The sequence below is a fragment of the Cavia porcellus genome, unplaced genomic scaffold, assembly GCF_034190915.1.
Source record: "Cavia porcellus strain 051 isolate PalLab524CR breed Dunkin Hartley unplaced genomic scaffold, mCavPor4.1 scaffold_19, whole genome shotgun sequence".
Classification (NCBI taxonomy): domain Eukaryota; kingdom Metazoa; phylum Chordata; class Mammalia; order Rodentia; family Caviidae; genus Cavia; species Cavia porcellus.
The window spans coordinates 5,220,010-5,238,710 of NW_026947502.1; the positions used below are offsets into that span (position 1 = coordinate 5,220,010).

Sequence of the window (18,701 nt, forward strand, 5' to 3'; positions counted from 1 at the left end):
AGCTGTTTTCCAGAGGGCACGGACCTAGCTGCTGGGGTCGTGTGCATGTGGGCATCGGGATGCTGCCTGGGCACTGGCCAGGAAGGACACAGCGGTGTGGTCAGCCCTTTGCCAAGAGGCAGGCTCAGCCCTGGCTCTGCTCCCCTTTGCCCCAATGGCCATCCTTGGCAGACACCCGAGGCCTCCATGCTCTGGGTGACCTCACTACTGTGTCCACCCATGTTTTGGACCCTACTAATTCTTGATTTCCTGGGTGAACCTGTACCCTTGGGGTTTTGGGTCACACTCTTCCTCCTGCCATTTGTTCCAAATCTGCTTCATCCTTCTAGATGTCTCTGTACTGTCAAGGGCCGCCTCCACCAAGCAGCCTTCTGGGACTGCTATGTCCCCCTCTCTGTGTCCCCCTTCTGCTCTGTCTCTGGTGATCACAGCGGTGCCGTGAAAGGGTTGGAGCTGGACTTGCCTGGGTTTAATCCCAGCCCTGCTCCTGCCTGACCTCAGTCACCTCATCTGTCAAATGGGGATCATGATTGGACTTTGTGTGAGATGAAGTGTTTAGCATGGCAGTTCATATGGCAGAGCGGAATGATGTGGTGAAGAATAGTAACTTTTGTTTCTTTTAATGGGTGACTTACGGTATTTCAGTCTTGCCTCTTACAAACTGGGTGAGTAAGGCCATGGTGCCGGGGAGTCTGAGGCCCTCGACAGGAGTCTTGGGGAGGGGCTGCAGGGGCCCTGTGACGGGGAGAGGCCACCTGTCCCTGTGCCACCCATCCCGGGGCCTGTCCAGGTCTGCCCAGGCCGAGCTCCCACCTGTCATTGTATTGAATTGTGTGATGCCTGCTGCAGCTCATCTGGAAACAAAGTCACATTCTGAGTCCCCAAACCCAATCTCAGGACCTGCCCAGCACAAGTGGCCCAAGTCTGCCACAGCCCGGGCTCTGAGCCCCATTGCAAGAAACTCAAGCCACGGCCCCAGGCTTTCTGGAGCCTCACCGAACAGCCTCACTTCCAGAGCCCAGTGCCACCCACCCCAGTGGCTGCCCAGTCAGGATAGTGGACAGCAGAGGACCTCTCATGTCCACCCTGAAAACTGTCTTGAACCCCAGGGAGGGCACTGCCTGGTGTTCCTCCAAAGACCAGCCTGAGGTGAGGAGGTAAGACCCCAGCCTGGCCTTGGAGGCCCAGCTTCCTGTGCCCCAGGTTCTTAGAGCCAAACAGACGCGTGTTCTTGAGCCCAGTCCTTGCCTAAGCATTCTGCAGCTCCCTCTCACCTTTCCTCCTCTTTGGCACCCCGATCCACCCCATGTTCATTCATCAAGGAACAGCTCGGGGCTACCTTCTTCCAGGCAGCCTCCTGGCTTTCCTGCTATTTCCACAGCACCTGTCACCCTATGCCAGTGACTGGACAGGTCTCTGCTCCAGTGCTGGTGCTGAAGGAAAAGGCCTCTAAGGCCACCAGGCTTTCAGAACTTCCTAGAGCCCTGCCACGCCCCTCAGCTGGCAATTCGACCCATGATGGTGCCATGGCCCGGAGGCAGGTTGGGGGATTTATTTCACCTGGCACAGCCAACCACACAGTTATTTATTTTGACTTTTCGTGATTGTCATTTCACTTGATGAGAAACAGAAATGGAGCAATGGATTCTGAAACAAAAAGAATTTTGTCTCAATTGCATTTGTATTCAAATGGGTAAAATAAATTCTGGTGCCTTCCCGGGTATGCTGGGAGTGGTGCCTGAGTGTGCAGGGGTGGGGACGGCCTTCTGTCCCCTCAAGAGCAGCCCGGATGAAAGACGAGGCTCTGGAGCAAGCCTCCGGCACTCAGTCTGTTAGGCAGTCATGCAGGTGCAGCACCAAGAGGAGCCCCATCCTCCCGACCAGGTGCACCCCTGTGCAAAGGCAGCCCAGTGATTAATTATCAGGTATCATAGCCGGGACCAGGAAGAGGAGAGTGAATAAACTCCCTCTGCATGTGATGGGTGGGAGGCAGGTGAGGCGAATGCAGCTTAGAGCTGTGACAATACAGCTTAGAGCTGCAGCAATGGGCACCAGCAGCCTCACCTAACCCTCTCAGAGCGGCCCCTGGGAAGGTGGAGTCACCATGCAGGGGAGCCCCCCAGCCTCCTCTGTGTGGACGTGAGGCCACCTCCAGCCTGTCCTTCCCTTAGGGCAGCGGCTCTGTTTCCAGCCCTGGGGTGGGAGTCCCTGTGGGAGACCTCGGTGGAACACATTTCCTGCAGGGCCGAGGGTCCTGATCAGGATTCCTGAAGCCCTTGCTGCATCTAGGCCTTGGATGTGTGGGCGTGGCAGCTTGGAGGGGAAGCAGGAGTCATGGTGCCCTGGGGGAGGGAGGACTCTGGGAAGCTTTGCCCTCAGCGCGCAGTGGCTGTCAGGACATCTGGAGATGTACAGGTTCCCTGGCAAAGGACCCCTTTCCTTCACCTGCAGTCTCCTGCTCACACCTGGTAAAGCCATCTACAGCCTGCCTTCCTTCGTGGCAGCTCTACAAGGGGACCTGCTGGAAGTGCCCAGGCACTGGGCTGCTGGTCAGCTGTGGGCTCCTGCAGCAGTCATGCTGCCCAGCCCTGAAGTCACACCGGGGAGCCCATGCCTCTATCGCTCCGCTCACCTCCAGAGCCTTCTCCACAGACACGCACGGCTTCTTGCCAGTGTCCCCCTCAAGTGCCCACTCAGAAACGATCAGGTCCCAGGTGCAGCACCATGGGGAGAGGCGATGATGCAAGAGAGAGCGAGAGAGAAAGAGACAGACAGACACAGGAGGAGTGGGCTTGATCGGAAAGAGGGGGAAATTAGTGACTCCATTCCCCTACATCGGCTGCAGGGGACACAGCCACGCTCCTGGCTGTGTGCACTGCATGGCTGCTTCATGCAGTGTCAGTAGCTGTGATAGAGCCTGTGTACTCTGCGAGGCCCAACCTCTGTTCTCCTCGGCCCTCTGCTGAGGAAGTATAAGGGGCTGGCGGGAAGAGGATGGAGAGAAGGCGACCCAAGCAGAGGGGTGTGCATGAGCGTCTCGAGGGCAGTGTCATTCGGGATGGGGACTGCCGGTGTCCATGGGCTACATGACTGACCTGTGGCTGTGAGTGACTGCAGAGTCTCACCTTCATCTGTACAGATTGGGGCTGGCAGACAGGGAAAGGGCTGAGCCCCAGAGGGAAGAGCCAGGAGCTAGGTGAAGGTGTGTGGCTGAGAAGGGGCGACTTAAGGTGCGTGACTAGGTTATGGTGTCAGCCCCCGAGCCCTCCGACGAGACCTAAGCCTTGAGTCCCTCTCCAAAGTCCCTGTGCCTGCTTCCTCTCCTCAGTTCAGCTGTTCCCAGCTTCACAGATTTGACCTCGCCAGGCTTCAGCTCTGCGCCAGGCCCAGGCGCCGGAGGAGGAGCACCGAGAGGGACCAGGACAGTGTGCTGGGGACCATGCCACCCTGATGCTGGCTCAATTTGGGTCAGCTCTCCAGTTCTCTCTGTCTCTCAGCCCCTTCCACCCTAGAGCCTGGAAACAAGTCTACTTTTTCAAGACTCTGCCACGCAGGCTGCTCTGCCCAGGGGTGCCCACGCTGCTTCTGGGTCTCTGGGGCACAGGAGCTGGGGCCGTGGGGTCCCCTCCAGCCCAGTCCTGCCCTGGCACCTTCCTGCATGCTGAGGACCTGCGCTGGTGCTTTGGAATCTGCAGAGCGCAGTCCAAGACCAGGCCACCGAGGCAGCCCCAGCTTCCTGGGATAAGATTTACCCGTGCAATGCCACAGCCAGCCCAAGGCCAGTCTGTGAACAGAACAGAAAAAGGGTGTAAAGTCAAGTAGCAGACTCCTCCCCACACAGGACACTGTGTTCCTTGAGAGGAGACAATTCCCATTAACAGAACACCTTCATTTTCAGGAGACCTGTGTTCGCAGCTTGCTTCGTTGAGCCTGCCCCCACAAGTTATGATATTATTTTATTACAAGGTGAAAAGAGACCAAAAAAATCAGCATGGGGGGGAGAAAAGGAAGCCCACAGACTCTTTACAGCAACTCCTGGGGTGTCTGATTTAGAGGGACATTGTCATCTTTAATGTTTTCATCCGGAGGAATTAGAGGGCACCCGCGCGGTAAGTTAGAAGCTCCTGATTTAGGGGCAGCCTGCATGGTCTGGTCTCACTGTATTTCCCTTTTTATGACTCCGCAGAGTATTTTCTGAAAGATAATAATGTTGGGTGATATTTCTCCTTTGTCATGTGGTGGCCTGAGAGGAAAATTAAAATAGGTCCTTTCTTCCCCCTCTTGGAGACTGGGCTGTGCACTGGGAATGACTGTCACAGGGCCACCTCTGGCTACTTCCTCTTCCCCAGGTATGACCCTGCCTCTGGTTGCTGTCTTTCCCAGTTGGGGACCCTCAAATGACCTTCTACTGTTTTGCTCCCCTGATCCCACCCAGCCGACGGGCACAGGAGCCTCCCAGGAGTATGTTTGCTCCCCATGTCTGCTCCTGCTCAGGATTCTACTATGTCCCAAGTTCGCAGCCCTCGGCTGCCCTGCGGTCTCCTGGTCGACCCTTTTCTAACTGGCCACTATCATACTCCAGGTGACCCGTCCACAAACCTTTCTGGTCCATCCTTCAAGATGCAACTACGACCTGACCTCTTCTTCCTGCCATGGTGCCCATCACCCGGCACCGGCGGCACCCACTGTCATCCCTCACCTGGGCCACTGCAGCAGCCACTTGATTGGTGAGCCTGCTTCTACTGTTGCTCTGTGGCAGTCTCTTTCTCAAAGCAGCAGTGAAGTGATTCTTCTAAAATATAGTCAAATTGCAGCACTCAGCCTCTTGAAGCCTTCCTGTGACTTTGTTCTATCCGCTGTGAACAGAGCTCCCTCCTGGTTTCCAGACACCCCAGGGGGACAGACCTCAAGCCCACTGCCTCCACCCTCCAGACCTGGTCTCACCTCACGGCTGGGCTGTGTCTTCTTCCGATGACTGCATGGTCAGTGTCCTCCCCTTGCAACTCTGGCTTCCTTTTGCTGCCTGCTAGCCACCCTGACTGCCTTCCTCTCTGTGTGCTCAGAATCAGCCCTCGTGTCCTAGCCTGTGGCTTTCTGTTATGTATCTGCACTTCCCCAGCCAGGGGAGTTCCGAGTACAAGGAGCTTTGTACTGAAACTGACTGAACTTCTACAGCCTAGCCAGCTCCAGGAAGTGTATTTGTGCATGGCTATGAGCTGCTTCCCTGGCTGGGGTGGTGGGGGCACCCTGTAGGGGACACCTCTGAGACCACTATGGAACAGCCTGATCATGCTGACTGCATCCAGCTGCCTCTAGAATCAGTCACTGGAGTCTTTGATGAAAAGTACTCTGAAGAGGCTACATGGCAGGGCCAAGAGGACGATTTCCCACACCAACTCGTGTCACAGAGACTGATTCTGCAGGAATAAGTCACATCCCACACACAGCGTCACAAAGCATTTTGCAAACATGTAGTAGCTGAGTTGTACAACATCCCTGGCTGTTGGAGGGAGAATCACTCCTCTGATTAAGGAAATAAAATTGTTCTGTTTTCATAATTATATTGAGCACTCAAGCCTCAGGATGCCAGGAGCAGAGACCGTGTCCACACCTGTCCTCTGGCCATTATGTGGGCTCATGGGCAGCACGTGGCCCTGCACACACATGGACAAGGCTCTGGAGGCATCAAGCCTCGCTCCAGATCCTTAGTCTGCTGGGGTCCAGTGGGGTAACCACAGGCTAGGGTGATGGCCAATCCTGATCACCAACTGGACTGAATTAAGAGATGTGGAGAGCAATGATGGGATTGTAAGGACATAACCTCACCAACGGGTCAGCCCGTTTATAAGTTCACATTACTGGGCTCCAAGGAGGTGGGGCCTCACTGGAGGAAGTGGATCACAGTTGTGTGACCCTGGGCTCTGGTCCCTGCCTGTTCCTCTCTGGCTTCTCCCTGTCCTCACTCTGCTTCCTGGCTGCCATGAGGTTAGCAGCTTTCTGTCATGATGTCTGTCTTAGAGCCCGCTGACCATGGACTGAGATGTTGGGAACCACGATTCAAAACAAATCTTTCCCCCTCCTAACTGTTTGTTAGGTAGTCTTGTCCCAGTGACAAACAGCTGACCAGCACAGCAAGCTACTTAATCTCTCTGTGCTTGGTTACTTTTCTTTATAATGGGGATATCTGGTATCCTTTCCCTGAGGACTGGTACTAAAGATGTTAACCTGGCTGTAATAAAGGTTATTAGTTGTAACAAACATCCTAGCACAGCAACTGGCCACGGCCCCTGCTCCTTGCTTTCCACATGTGAATCCAGGGTGCCTGCCCAGCCCCTGGCTCCGGGGCTGCTAATAGCCTACGGGCGAAGCCTCATTCTAGTCCTGCGCAGATTTGATTTGGCAGACATGACTCTAGAAGTTGCCCGCTTCTGCTGGGCTGGACGTGGGTAGTGCAGGAGGACAGCACTGAACTGTCATCCTCCACTCCTTTCTAGATAGATCCTTTCCCCAGCCGCTAGAACCCACAAGTCCAACACCTGCCGAAGACAAGACACCAGAGGGGCCCTTGTGAAATGGGGACTGGGGACTGAAAGGCAGTGTAGCTTAGCAGCTGAGAGCCTAGGCTCTGAAGCTGGACCTGGATTCTAGCCCAGTCTAGGAGCACTGAGTCTACGGCATGGGCAAGCTGGTCACATGCAGTGTGCCCCGGGGAACGGGATGATGATAGTCCCCCTGCCGTAGATTACTGTAAGGATTAATAAACTCACACGGAACAGATTGGCATCAGCTACGAATGTTGCATTATGACTGCAATTAATGATGTGGTCTCTACAGCAAACTCCGGAACACGCTGTGAGCCCTGTGATCTGCACCCAGGCGGGAGCCTCTACTGGTCTCAGGCACTGTGTCCCACCCACACTGCAGATGTCTGTTATGGGTGGGCTTCCCTGCTGCTGGCAGGGAGTTCGCAGAGGGAGGGCGGGCCAGGCCTGCCACATCGATACACTTTTTCCAGGGCTCCACCGGAACCTGGCTGCAGCGCAAGCTAGGCATGTATGGGCACGTTAGAGCAGAGGACTGTCACCTGCTGCTTCTCATTTGCTCAGAGCAGAAGCCCAAGATCTTCCTACTTTTCTGAGTTTGTGATTTCCAAGACCATGGCTGTCACATCTGACAGCGTCTGCCAACAAATGAAGCACTTGACACTGGCTGGGGTGTCTCCGTTCACTCTAGGAGCTCAGTGTCCTCTGCAGAGACCTCAGGGACAGCCGATTGCCGGGCCAGTCACCTAGAGGCCCCCTGGCATCAGCCTTGCCTGAGGATGGGGAGCAGGGACTGGCATCCAGGAAGTCATGCCTCTACCCCAGGGAGGGTTGCTGGGGACTGGGCCAAGGGACACTGTGGCTCTAAGAAACACACTGGTCCCCAGGAGGACCCTGCAACCTGGGCAGACTGGGAAATATTGTGTTTGCAGACATCACAGAGCCTGGGCAGACTTACCCTCCTGAGACAGTGTTCTTCAGAGCAGTAGGATTTGGGCCCAGCCCTGTCCAGTGTGGCTCATTTAAAATCAAGTCACCTGGAATCTGGGGCCTGTGAAGATCTCATCTACCCAGCAGCTTGGCTAGGACTATGTATAAAGGGGCTGAGGTCTGTGGTCTGGACACCAGGGATTATATGCGTGGGCTGGGTCTGTGCCCTTTGTTCTAGGCAAGATCAATATAACCTCTCCTGATTTCAAAGGGAGGTGGACTCAGGAGTGTAGCCGCAGGCAGGGCCCACATGGCCAGAAACCCCCAGTCCCTCTTCCTAGGTCCATTTAACCCGAGCTCCTCCCTCCTGTCCCAAACCACTGCTGCCAGAGCTATTAATCAGCAGAACCCCCAGCTGCCCTGAGTTCTCCTCCTCCCCATGGTACCTCTGCTTCCCCCTCCCATGTGATGCTTTCAATCTTGTCCCAGATGGCGCTGGCCAGCAGGGAGGCAGGAAGACTGTGGAGAGTGTGGCCATGAATATTCCAAAGTGGACGGTCAGCCTTTGAAGGATGGAGAGCTGACTTCAGGGGACCAGAGACCCTGCTCGGCCCGTACCTTCATTGTCAATTTCAAGCATGCAAGGAAGACATCGTGAGAGGTGGCACGCTGGCAGGCCTCTCCAATTACAGCCTCCAGCTGCTCCGGCAGCTGCTGCGAGGACTTCAAAACCTTCCTTGCCTGGCTTGGGTCTTGAAAGGTGCACACCCTCTGCCGAAAGCAAAGGGAAGTGGAGACTGTGCGGGGAAGGCAGGACCCAGGGCAGATGAGCAGAACCTGCAGTCGCGGGCAGCCAGAGCACCTGCCAGGCAGGGGTGCGTTTGGGCTGAAGCCACTGCCGAGGCCACACCCTTGCTTCTCTTCCCTACTGTGTTTGCAGCCCCTTTGTGGGTGACATCTGCACATCCTGTTCCCCACTCGACTCCCCAGCCTGAGGACTGAGCTTTATTGGGAAGCTCTGGTCACAGGGCATTGCCCACCATTCTCAGGCAGGGGTTCTGCCCGCGCCTCAGACCCTCCAGCCTTGGTGGTTCTTGGGGAGGGCGGGGCAGGCGTGGTCAGCGCTAGATCCAGCCTCACTGTGGGCTCACTCTGCTCCCCCAGGCTAGGGGTGGGCTGTGCAGACCATGGTCTCCCACAGGGAGACAGCCTGCTTGCTCTGCCCCCTCATCACCTGCAGGAGTTGCTACCCATGGCGGACCTTGCCAGCCCTGGGTTTTCTCTGAATTATTTGTCCTCTAATCCTTTTAGTCCCAGTACCTGCCTGCTCCCGTTTGTTTTGGTCTGAACAGCCACTGGCCCTTAAACGCTTAAATTTCCCATCTTGCCCTTAGGCAGCTTCCTGTGTACTCCTCTGATGGCCAGCAAACTTCCCCAAGGTATCTGTCAGGAAGTGACCTGGTGGCACATGTGTGCTGGACATACTCGGTAGGCAGGGACATGATCATTGCTGCTGAGCCACTGATTCCCTGACTTTGAACCTGGTGCAGCACCAGCATAGTCTAAGCACAGAGGTGGGCTTGGAAGGAGGGGCCAGCATGAGGGCTGGACAGGGCCACAAAGGAGGGTCTCCTGAAGTGCAGGCATTGGTGGGAGCTGAGAAGTGACTGACACTGGATGGGGTTTGGGTTCCAGAGCAAAGTATCCTCCACCAGGTAGTATGGGACATCTGCTCTGAACAATAGACTGCTCCTGGGGGCCCAGCCTCCCTGCAGAGCTGGAGGAAGCTCTGTCAACTGCCCATAGATCCACTGGAAAATGATCCCCAAACTCTTTGGGTTCACCTGAAAGGGATCCGGGTCACATACAGCTGAAAGCACCTGGGGCACAGGCACTCTGGGACTGGAAAGTAACACTGGTGCAGGGCTCTGTCCTCGGCAGGCAGCACGTGTAGGTGTGGAGCCCCAGAGAGGACTTGCCTCTGTGAGTCCCTGCTCAGTCACCCTGATTCACACACCCCAGGGGGTAGAGGGTGTGGAAGGGAGGACATGAAGGCTCCAAAGGTCCTGAGCAGAGCAGGGGGTGCAATACCTGGAGTGCTCGGTTGACTCCCTGCTCCAGTAGGTCTAGAACTGAGTCAGCGTCTGTAGCCCACAGCTTCCCCGGAACTCAGGGGTCAGGAGAGGTACTGCCTGCGGCCACCTTGTGCAACACTGGCCCAGGGTGGGCTCTCAGCCAGCGGCGTGGCTGGGTAGAGGGTGCCAGGGAATCATCAGTAGCTCCTGGACGGCAGTGGTGGGTCTGAGCAGAAAGGCTCTGAGCCCAGGTGCCATCCAGAGAGTGGCGGGCAGCTGAGAGCCCACCCACTTCCCAAGAGGAGGGGAGACACCAATTCCACCCCAGCTGAGTGCAATTCATGGCCCAACAAGTATGCAAACAATTGTTCTGCGTGGAGCCTGTCTGAAGACAAAAGTGCCATCTGGAGCAGAATGGTTCTGAGGCGCAGTGTGCTGGCAGCCTGAGCTCAGCCCCGGTGCCTATCCCTCTCCAAGCAGATCTACTGTGAGGTGGAGGAGTCTTGGCCCAAAGAGAAACCACTACCAAGCACTCTATGGGCCCGTTCACGGTGGTGGCCAGGTGGGCCGGTGGTCCTCAGCTCCCCACCCTCCTGGCCACAGCAGGAGGAAGGTGGGCCCTCAGGTGGGCAGAGGAGAACAAAGCTGCTGTCTCTGCTTGTGCCTCTGCTAAGCCCAGCCTGTGTTCCAAACAATTACTTATGACTGTTCTCTGGTCCCTGTCACAGCAAGATTGCACCCGTCCAAAGACGACACTAGTTTTCACCCACCGTGGCCTGGATGAGATGACTCAGGGCTCGGAGTGCACGACCCTTACAAAGTGCTGCTTCTCCTGCAAACAGCTGCTCCTCCATCGGGGGAGACACCCCTGCCCCAGGCTGTACATGTGATGGCCCCTATTCCTGCTTCTCAACAGCATGAAGAGCCAGAAAGACTACCTCCCGCCAGTACTGCGACCCTCTGACCACGGCAGCAGCCCTTCAGACAGGGAAGGCGAGGTGGCTTGAGTCCAGGCACATTACCACCAAGCTCATTCTAACCTCACTCTATTGTGGGGAATTGGGTCTCCTGACTGTCCAGGGAGCCCCTGGAAGGCATCGGAAAAGCACTTGCCGCATGCCCCAAAGAACAGGAAGCTGAGGGAGGATGGGCAGTGTGAGGACTGGTTTGGGAGGAGGAGTCTCACATGGATGGCAGTGGGTGAGCAGGGACACAGAGGGAAGCTGGCCGGCCCGCAGAAGGCGGGGTGCCTCTCTGCAAGCCCAGCTCATGCGGAGTCCTGGTGGGCCCTCGACCTGGCTAGGGCCAAGTGTGGGGAAACAGGATGACCTGGGTTGTTATTTCTTCCTTCTAGGAACTGTCACAATCACTCTGAGCCTTCTCTTTACAATTAAAAGCAAAGAGCATCATGGCCTTCAAACCTTTTGGCAAACAGCCACCGTACAGCAGGCGAGACAGCCAGCACACGGGAGGCTCTAGGCTTCTCTGCCATGCTCTGCTGGTCTTGCCCTTCAGCCTGTGCAAATGCCAGGGCAGTGCCATTTTTGCCTGATTTTGCCTGCTTCTCCTTGACCCCTTTTGCCTCCTGCCCTGTCCCTTCTGCTGTATGTCTGCTGCTCTAATCCCAGGCCTCTACCCGTACAGCAACTATCTCCTACCTTCCCTTCCTCAACCCTCAGCCCAGAGGAAGGATCTTGGGACAGGCTGGGTTCTGGGCCACGGGGAGACACCTGTGGCCTCCTGGCGTGGAGAGTTGCTTGGTAAACGTCATGATGACGGAAGACCGGCAAGCTGGTAGGGGTTGCAGATGCCTGGGGAACCCAAGGTGGCACACTAGCCCATGGTCTGGGGCTTCCAACTCCTCCCCAGCTGCTGCAGGCAGGCAGAAGGCACTTGGGCATGTGATGCCTCTCTCCCCAGGGCTTGTCTGTCCTCAGGGTATGGCTCTTCAGCCAGCTTCTACCAGGGGCCACTTGCTGTTGGGACTTGTGTGTCCCCAGTTCCAAGCTCACAGGCTGCTCATCCAGCCAGTCACTGTGTCTGTCCGCTGGGAGTGCAGCTCCTCCCACAGCTCCATGGTCCCTGACTTCTGGACATACCATCGGAGGTGGGACCTCAAAGTGGTGCTTGTACGGCACTGTCACAGAGCCTGAGAGGAGATGACTGGAGAGGAAGGGAAGAGCAATAAGGTAGAGGAAAAGTGACCGTGCTCTGAGTCCCTTCCTGGGCCGACACAGTGCTGTGCAAGGTTTGCCTGATAGAGATGCCATGAGGGTCCTGCCCAAACCTCAGAATACGTGGTCAACACAGCACATCCCAGCTGTCCATCCTGAGATTGAGGGTGCTGCTGGTGGACAAGGTAGCAGCAGGCTGAGGTACAGCCCAGTGTGCTAAGCTTTCTGAGTCCGCCACGGAGCCCAGGAGGCAGCCTGGGCCACATGAGTGTCCTCTGCATGGCTCAGCTACTCACATCCCCAGCCTTCCCAACAAACCCATCCAGGGCGGTGACCTTGGAAATTGGAAACATGGCCTTGACTGCATAAACCCACGCTGAAGTCCTGGTAAAAGCTTTGCAGCAACACTGAGATTTTCAGGGACAGTTCTTTGTGATCCTGGTTAAAAAGCTGAGGTGTCAGTCGCTCTTATTTGGGTCTCTGTAATGAAATTCTTTGTTTCCTCTACAGCCATTTCAGGGTATTTACTAACATTCAGAGAGCTCCTCTGTTACCAGCAGAGTTCGGAGGCTCCACTGTGCCCTGAGCCAGCTGGGCTGTGTGACACACCAGCATGGGACGGCTCTGCCGCCGGGCCACAGCGGTGGACAAGGTGCCCAGTCATCCTGCCTCTCCTTCCACGAGGAGGGTTTTAAGAAAAATCACCAAAACATTATATTTTAATGAGTTTTCTTTGCAATTTGTGTATAATAGGTTTTCAATAACAACCTGTAATTAGTTCATTTTCTACTATTCAATTGCTCTGCACCGAGGCCATTGACAGCTTCCAGCTGGGATCTTTAAAAATGGGAAGCTCTGGAAGGTTCAGCTCTAGACAAGGGGTAGGAAGTTCGAGGCCTTGCTGCGCAGCTGCTGGCACACCCCTGGAGATGGGAAGGAGGCAGTCTGGGTTTGAAATGAGGGGGAAGGGAGGGGAGGGGAGGAGGAGGAGGAGGAAGAAGAAAACCTGGCTCAGGGCAGCAAGCACCGGTTCTGGCTCAGATCCACGCCCCACGGTGTGATGAGGGCAGCAGTGTCCCACGCAGGAGTCTCGTGTGTGGACAGGGCTCCATTCCCGCCTTCTCTCCATGCGGAGGAGGGTAAAGTGCTCATTCACACGAGGGGCTGCTGTGGCTCCTCTAGTACCGTGAAGCAGGGCGAGGCTGCACACGCTCTTGGCTACGATTCTGCTTTCTTCTAGCAAGAGAGCACCCAGGAGGACAGAGCTGCACACCAGGACCAGAGCTCCTGGGAGACTTCAGACAATGGCCCTTCTGGTCCTGACTGTCATCTCCAGAGAGCTTCAAGGGCCGTACCCAGCTCTCCACTGAACCTCGGTCCCCGCTCCATTGCCTGGGCCGGCACCTGGTGTGAGGGGGCCCTAGCTTCTGGCAAAGAGGAATGGCTGGCTGGGGAGAGCCCCCTTTCAGATTCAAGCTCCTGGGGCTTTCTCTGAGCCCTGGTGTCTTGTTCCAAGCGCTGCTCCTCCAGCCACTGCCTCCTGGGAGCCTTCACTCACAAGCCCTAGTCTCTCAGGGCCACCCTAGGCCCTCAGGTCTCTAGGGTGCCATTCTCCTTGCTATTGGCTTGGGTTTCTCCAACGTGGAGCTCAGGTTTCAGCTCAGATGTTCCCTCTTCCATCCCACTCCCAGCAGGTCTTCCCAAGCTCTAGCACACTCTGTCTCTGCTCCCACCTTGTTAAGCTATTTGTCTCTCTGTTCTCTGACTGCTCCTCTGCCTGGATTGCAATCTCACTGCCTGGGCCCCTGGCTGGTGCCTGTTGTCCTGAGACTGTCAGTGGGCTAAACGTTACCTCATCTGGTTTCCCTCCTGCTAAGCTTCTCTGTCTCCAGTCCTTTGCCCGTGTGTGCTCACCTGGCTCAGGCAGGCTCCTGGCCTGGGCATGCCCACATCCCCGCACCCAGCTGTTCTTTCTCATTTCAGAGAACCTGGGCACTTGCTACCTCCAGGCCGGTCCCCTTGGGGTTCTCCTGTGACCTCCCTTGCACAGTTCTGCACCCAGGTGAGCTGGGACACTGGGCTTCTGGACAAGTTTTTTAAAATTTTTTAAATTTTTTTTATTGGTACTGGGGATTGAACTCACGACTGCCTGCTTGCAAGGCAGGTGCTTATGCTGCTGAGCTAAATCCCCAGCCCCTGACACTGGGCTTCTGCATGTGATGTTTTACTCAAGAGCTTGTGTGCCAGCTGGCCAGGACCTGGTTGGGCCTGTCACCATCAGGTCACCTGCTATGGCTGAAGCTCCCAGACTACCTGCTGCATCTTTGTGACATGGCCCGCGGTGGGAGGGAGGTGGCTATGAGCGACCTGAAGGGGACTGGTTGCAGGTTCTAGACTGAGCTCAGAGGAAACCCAAATTTACATTCTTCGCCCATGAATCTTTTCCCAAAGTGTTCAGACTGGCACAGATGGCAAAGCTGATCTCCAGGGTAGGGTGGCAGGAGCCAGGGAGCCAGGAACTGTGCCTGGAGCCCTTGTGGCCAGGGTCTACTGGTTCCCAAGGGCTGACAGAGCGGCAGGACTGAGGACAGTGTTAAGCAGGAACTTGTGTCTCCACCTGGGCAGCTGTCGGAGTGGGAGGTAATCAGGTCACAAGCGGGTGGCCTAACAGCCTAATGGCGCACTTACCCTGAGGAGGGCAGGGCCTCTTCTGGGATGAGCTTTCATTTATAAGGTGTTTGCTCACACCTCAGTCCTTCACGGGACACCTGGGGGCATCTGGCTGCTGGTCCCCTCCAGCTTCCCCTGTAGATGCCCAGTGGGTTTATCTGCTCCCTCTTTCCCAAGGACATACACAGGCCTTCTGAGGCCCTGGGTCCCTGTCACATCATGTTGGGAGCCCAGACTGCCAGGTGTGTTCTCCATGCTACCCGTCCTGGGTGCCCGTCTCCGGCCAGGCACTTGAGCATGGTGGGCAAAGCAGCACCTGCCCTCACCATACCCATGGTCTGAAGTGGGGAAGGACAATGACAGCACTGTCTGTGACACTAAGAAGTGCCCACTGTCACCCTCTCTGCCCCGCCGCTGGCCTGGCCATTGTGTACTTAATACCAAGAGCAGGTGTCCTGCTGGCCCCTCACATGAATCCAAGTTGAACTCTGCTGCTGGTCATTATGTCCACTGCGCAGGCAGGGAATTTGAAGCTACCTTAACTTCCGGTCAGGATCTGTCCTGAGCCACACAGCCAGTGAATGGCAGAGCCAGGATTCTGGGGTCCAAATCAAGTAAGAGCCGGGCCCCAGCTGTTACAAGGCAGAGCTGAATCCTGGGCTGTGGATCCTGGGCTGTGGGTGCAGTAGGGGCTCAGCAGAGGAGGACGAATCGAGGACGACTTCCTGGCGGAGCTGGGGCTTAAGACAGTGATGCTCTCCTTACTGGAGAATGCAGATGAAGCCATAAAGCGTGTTTAAGTGCACGAGAAGGTTCTGGCATCTGACATGCACGTTCAATCCCGATTCTGCTTCCTGCTGGCTGTGTGACCTTGTGCTGGGGACTTAACTTCTCTGAGTTTCAGGTTTTTCATCTGCAAAGGTGCACAGAATACATAGTGCGGACACCTAGTAAATGTTAGGAGCCTGTTCAGCTAGCTGGAGCAGTCAGAGCTGGTGATCAGGTGCAGTAATACTGACAGTCACTGGTTCTGGACCCAGGCCACGAGCCTGGCCTCGGGGCACTCTGCAGATTCAGCATGATCTGCTCCGTGAAGTGCTGCTCTGGGCTTAGGAGGGAGTGTGAGACTCACTCTGCAGGTCTTGTGATTCTCCTGTCCTCCCGAGGTTCCTCCAACTTGAATTGTTTCGTGCCCAGAGCAGTGGACACTCTTTTTTTCAGCCTTCGGGGTTAGAGGACTCCCTGGCATCAGTGCTCTTTTCTTTGGTCCTTTCCACATGCATACAGAGAAAAGTTTTGATAAACCCCAGACTACCTAGAGCAGAGTCCCGGCCACCTCACCTCCCCGAGCTCAGGCCTCCAGGCGGAGTGCCGACAGCCTTGGTCAGCAAAGACGCCTGCGCTGCGGTATTTTGTTTCAGAGCCTTGCTCAGCACAGGCTTGGGGGTGAGCACTGTTTGTCACAGAGTGGGTGGAAGTCGGGGACAGGCCAGGGACCCGGATAAGGATGTGGCTGGGGAAGTTGCACCACTTTGCTGCAAAAACAGTTGCATCTGTGTGGTTCACCTGATTCAGAGATGCCTCGGCTGCCGACAAAGGGCAATCATCAGATTAAAATGCTGTATTCCGTTCTGCTCACCTGCAGCTTACACGTGCCAAAGGTGAGGGAGGGGGTCTCACCTCCACCCTGACAGTACCCCACAGAAGATCTGGACTGTTACTATGCAAAGCCCTCTATCCCGTGCTGCTGGCTGCCCAAACCCTCCCCTGCATCCATCCGGCACACGTGCTCGGGCTGCCCTCCTAGGATTAATTAAAAGGACAAGCATCTTTTCTAGAAGAGCAAAGATAAAACTTCTAATGAATTTAAAGAGAGAAAAAAAGCCTCATTTAAACAACATGTTTTTTCCCATGATCCCAACCCGAGCAGGCCAGAAAGTGCAAAAGCATGCATAATGGAGAAGCTTTTGAGACCAGCGACTTTTAGCTTAATTGATTGTGATGATCAGACAGGGTGGCCCCTCACCTTGCTCAGCAGTGACCCTGGAGCCTGGGTCTCTGCCACGGCAGGGACAGGTGGTGCTGTACCTTGTTAGGGAGGCAGGAGAGAGCGAGCGAGGGGGGCACCTGCTGAGGGCACTGTGCCTTCGGTTTCTAGACCTTCCTTTGATCTGGGAGGCCCAAAGAATGTTCAGTGATAGGTAGAGGAAGAGGGAGGTCACTCTCATATTTTATTCCTGTCACTGTATGGAGACTGGTAATTGGGAGCCTTAGCTCTGTCTGACAGCCGGAAAGACGGAACTGACTCCCAGAGCTAAGGCTCCTGCCCTCCAGCCCTTTTTAGGGGGTAGGAGAGGACCTGATCCTTGGAGCCAGGGAGGAGGCACAGCCCCACTGTGAACCAGCTCAGCTGAGCCAGGCTTTCTGGCCTTCCCCTCAGCCAGCTACCAACAAAGGCAAACAGCAGCCTCGCAATGCACAGACCGGTTACAAGGGAAGCTATGATTTAGGAGCTCAGCACCCCCAGCCTCAAAAACTTATCAATGCAAGTCACTTCTGCAAGGAAAAAAACCCCCCAAATCTACCGTACTTTTAGTAGGGGAGTTGAGTGTGCATCCTCAGGCTACAGGGCTGGAATTGACACCTGAAAGAACCCACCCTGCTTTGCACTCAAGGGTGCTGGCAAAAATAGAGACCAGAAAACACCATTTCAAAGTCTGAACCACTGCTCATCTGTCAGTTCCTGTTTTTAAAATTAAGTCTGGAATGTTGTGGCTGAGACGTGTGAGGTATAACTTTCTGGGTTTTAGTGAGATTTCTTTAATGCCCATCGATTTCTGGGTAATAAGTTATACCTGTATGTCTCATTTCAGTTACCTATTTAAAATTTGCTGAACCATAAATCTATTCCTACAGCCATGGGAATTTAGTTTACACTAGCGAGGACTTTGAAACCCCATTGATCCCCGGGTGCTCCGAGTGGCTGCGTGTCAAGCCTTTATAGCTGGGTTAACTCATTTTGCGGCTATGAGTTTACATTTTATTGCATATCTATTACTTGGGTTGGGCTGTGATGAACGGTTTGGCTGCTTGGTTCAAAACAAGTCCAAGGTGACAGCAGATTCTAATTTGCTTTAAAAATGATGATTATAAAGATTTGCAACAAATAATCCAGGAATAAAGGGAGCAGACCATACTACCCTGTGTGAGACATAGGGCTGGGGGTGAGGTATTGATATATCCCTTTTTCAGGGTAGCTCATGTTTGTGATGACCATTAGGAGAGCCAGGGGGGCCTTTTCTGTCATAGTAGACAGTGGGGGGATTATCATTTCTTGGAGAATAAAGCCAAGAGCTTGCTGGGTTGTCCAAGCTCATTCACGGGAATCAGGTCCACAGAGTAGAGGCCGCTGCAGGCTCAGGTACGAGCTGTGTCCAAGCTGTGCCATGCTCTGCTTAATGATGCTGGTGTACTGCCTAAAGCCAGCTGGGCCTCGGCCCTAATACGTACTGATTTCCCTCACTGCTCCTTCGGCAGTGGGGGCTGAACCTGGAAAGCATTTCTGGGAATGCAGCATCCCCAGAGAACCCGCCACTTCTTCTCTTCTGGCTTGGAGAGCTGCACTTGTAGTCTGCCTTAACTCATCTAGTCCTGTCCGTGTTCTACAAGATTAGGATCATCCAGGGATCTCAGTTTGGGGAGGTGGATAAAGAGATCTGTGCAGGAAGCAGACGGAGATGACAGGAGGGTGGGTCCATTTAGGGAAAGCCAAGTCGATGCTCCACGCCTGGATCTCTAGACAAGAAAAGAACACTCCCAGCTCTGGGTAGCATTTGTGGGTGTAGATTTCTGTGGAGTAAAAATTCCTACCATGATTTAAAGCTACCAGCTATTCAACTGTTTGCTTGCAAAATTCCTGCTAAGTGAGCCGTCAGCTCTCTTGAGCCGGGTTTGTGAATTGCTGATACTTCTAAGCCCTAAACATTAGAGATTTATTTATGAGCTCCTAGGTACACAAAGCAGGCATCTCCCATGGCAGGATAAATCAGTCATTTACACCTCTCTATGAACAAGTATAATCAGATAAGAGTTTTACTAATGGGCAGGAGGAGGAGATGAGGGGGAAGAGCAGGAGGAGGAGGAGGAGGAAGAGGATGAAGACCAAACATAGCCACAGTGTGTCAAGCAGTACCAAGTGGTCTTCAGTACCAAGGATGCTATGAACTGGGAAGGTCTCCACCCCACCCCATCGGGCATATGAGCACTGCCCCTGGGGACGCAGCTACCTCATGTCGCCCAGGTACCTCTGC

At 54.9% G+C, this 18,701-nt stretch overlaps 1 protein-coding gene across 2 annotated transcripts in view; it reads right to left on the reverse strand.

The window, feature by feature from the left end:
- Positions 1-18,701, reverse strand: part of Fstl4 (follistatin like 4) — a 368,201-nt gene that overhangs the window by 79,208 nt on the left and 270,292 nt on the right. The window lies entirely within an intron of this gene.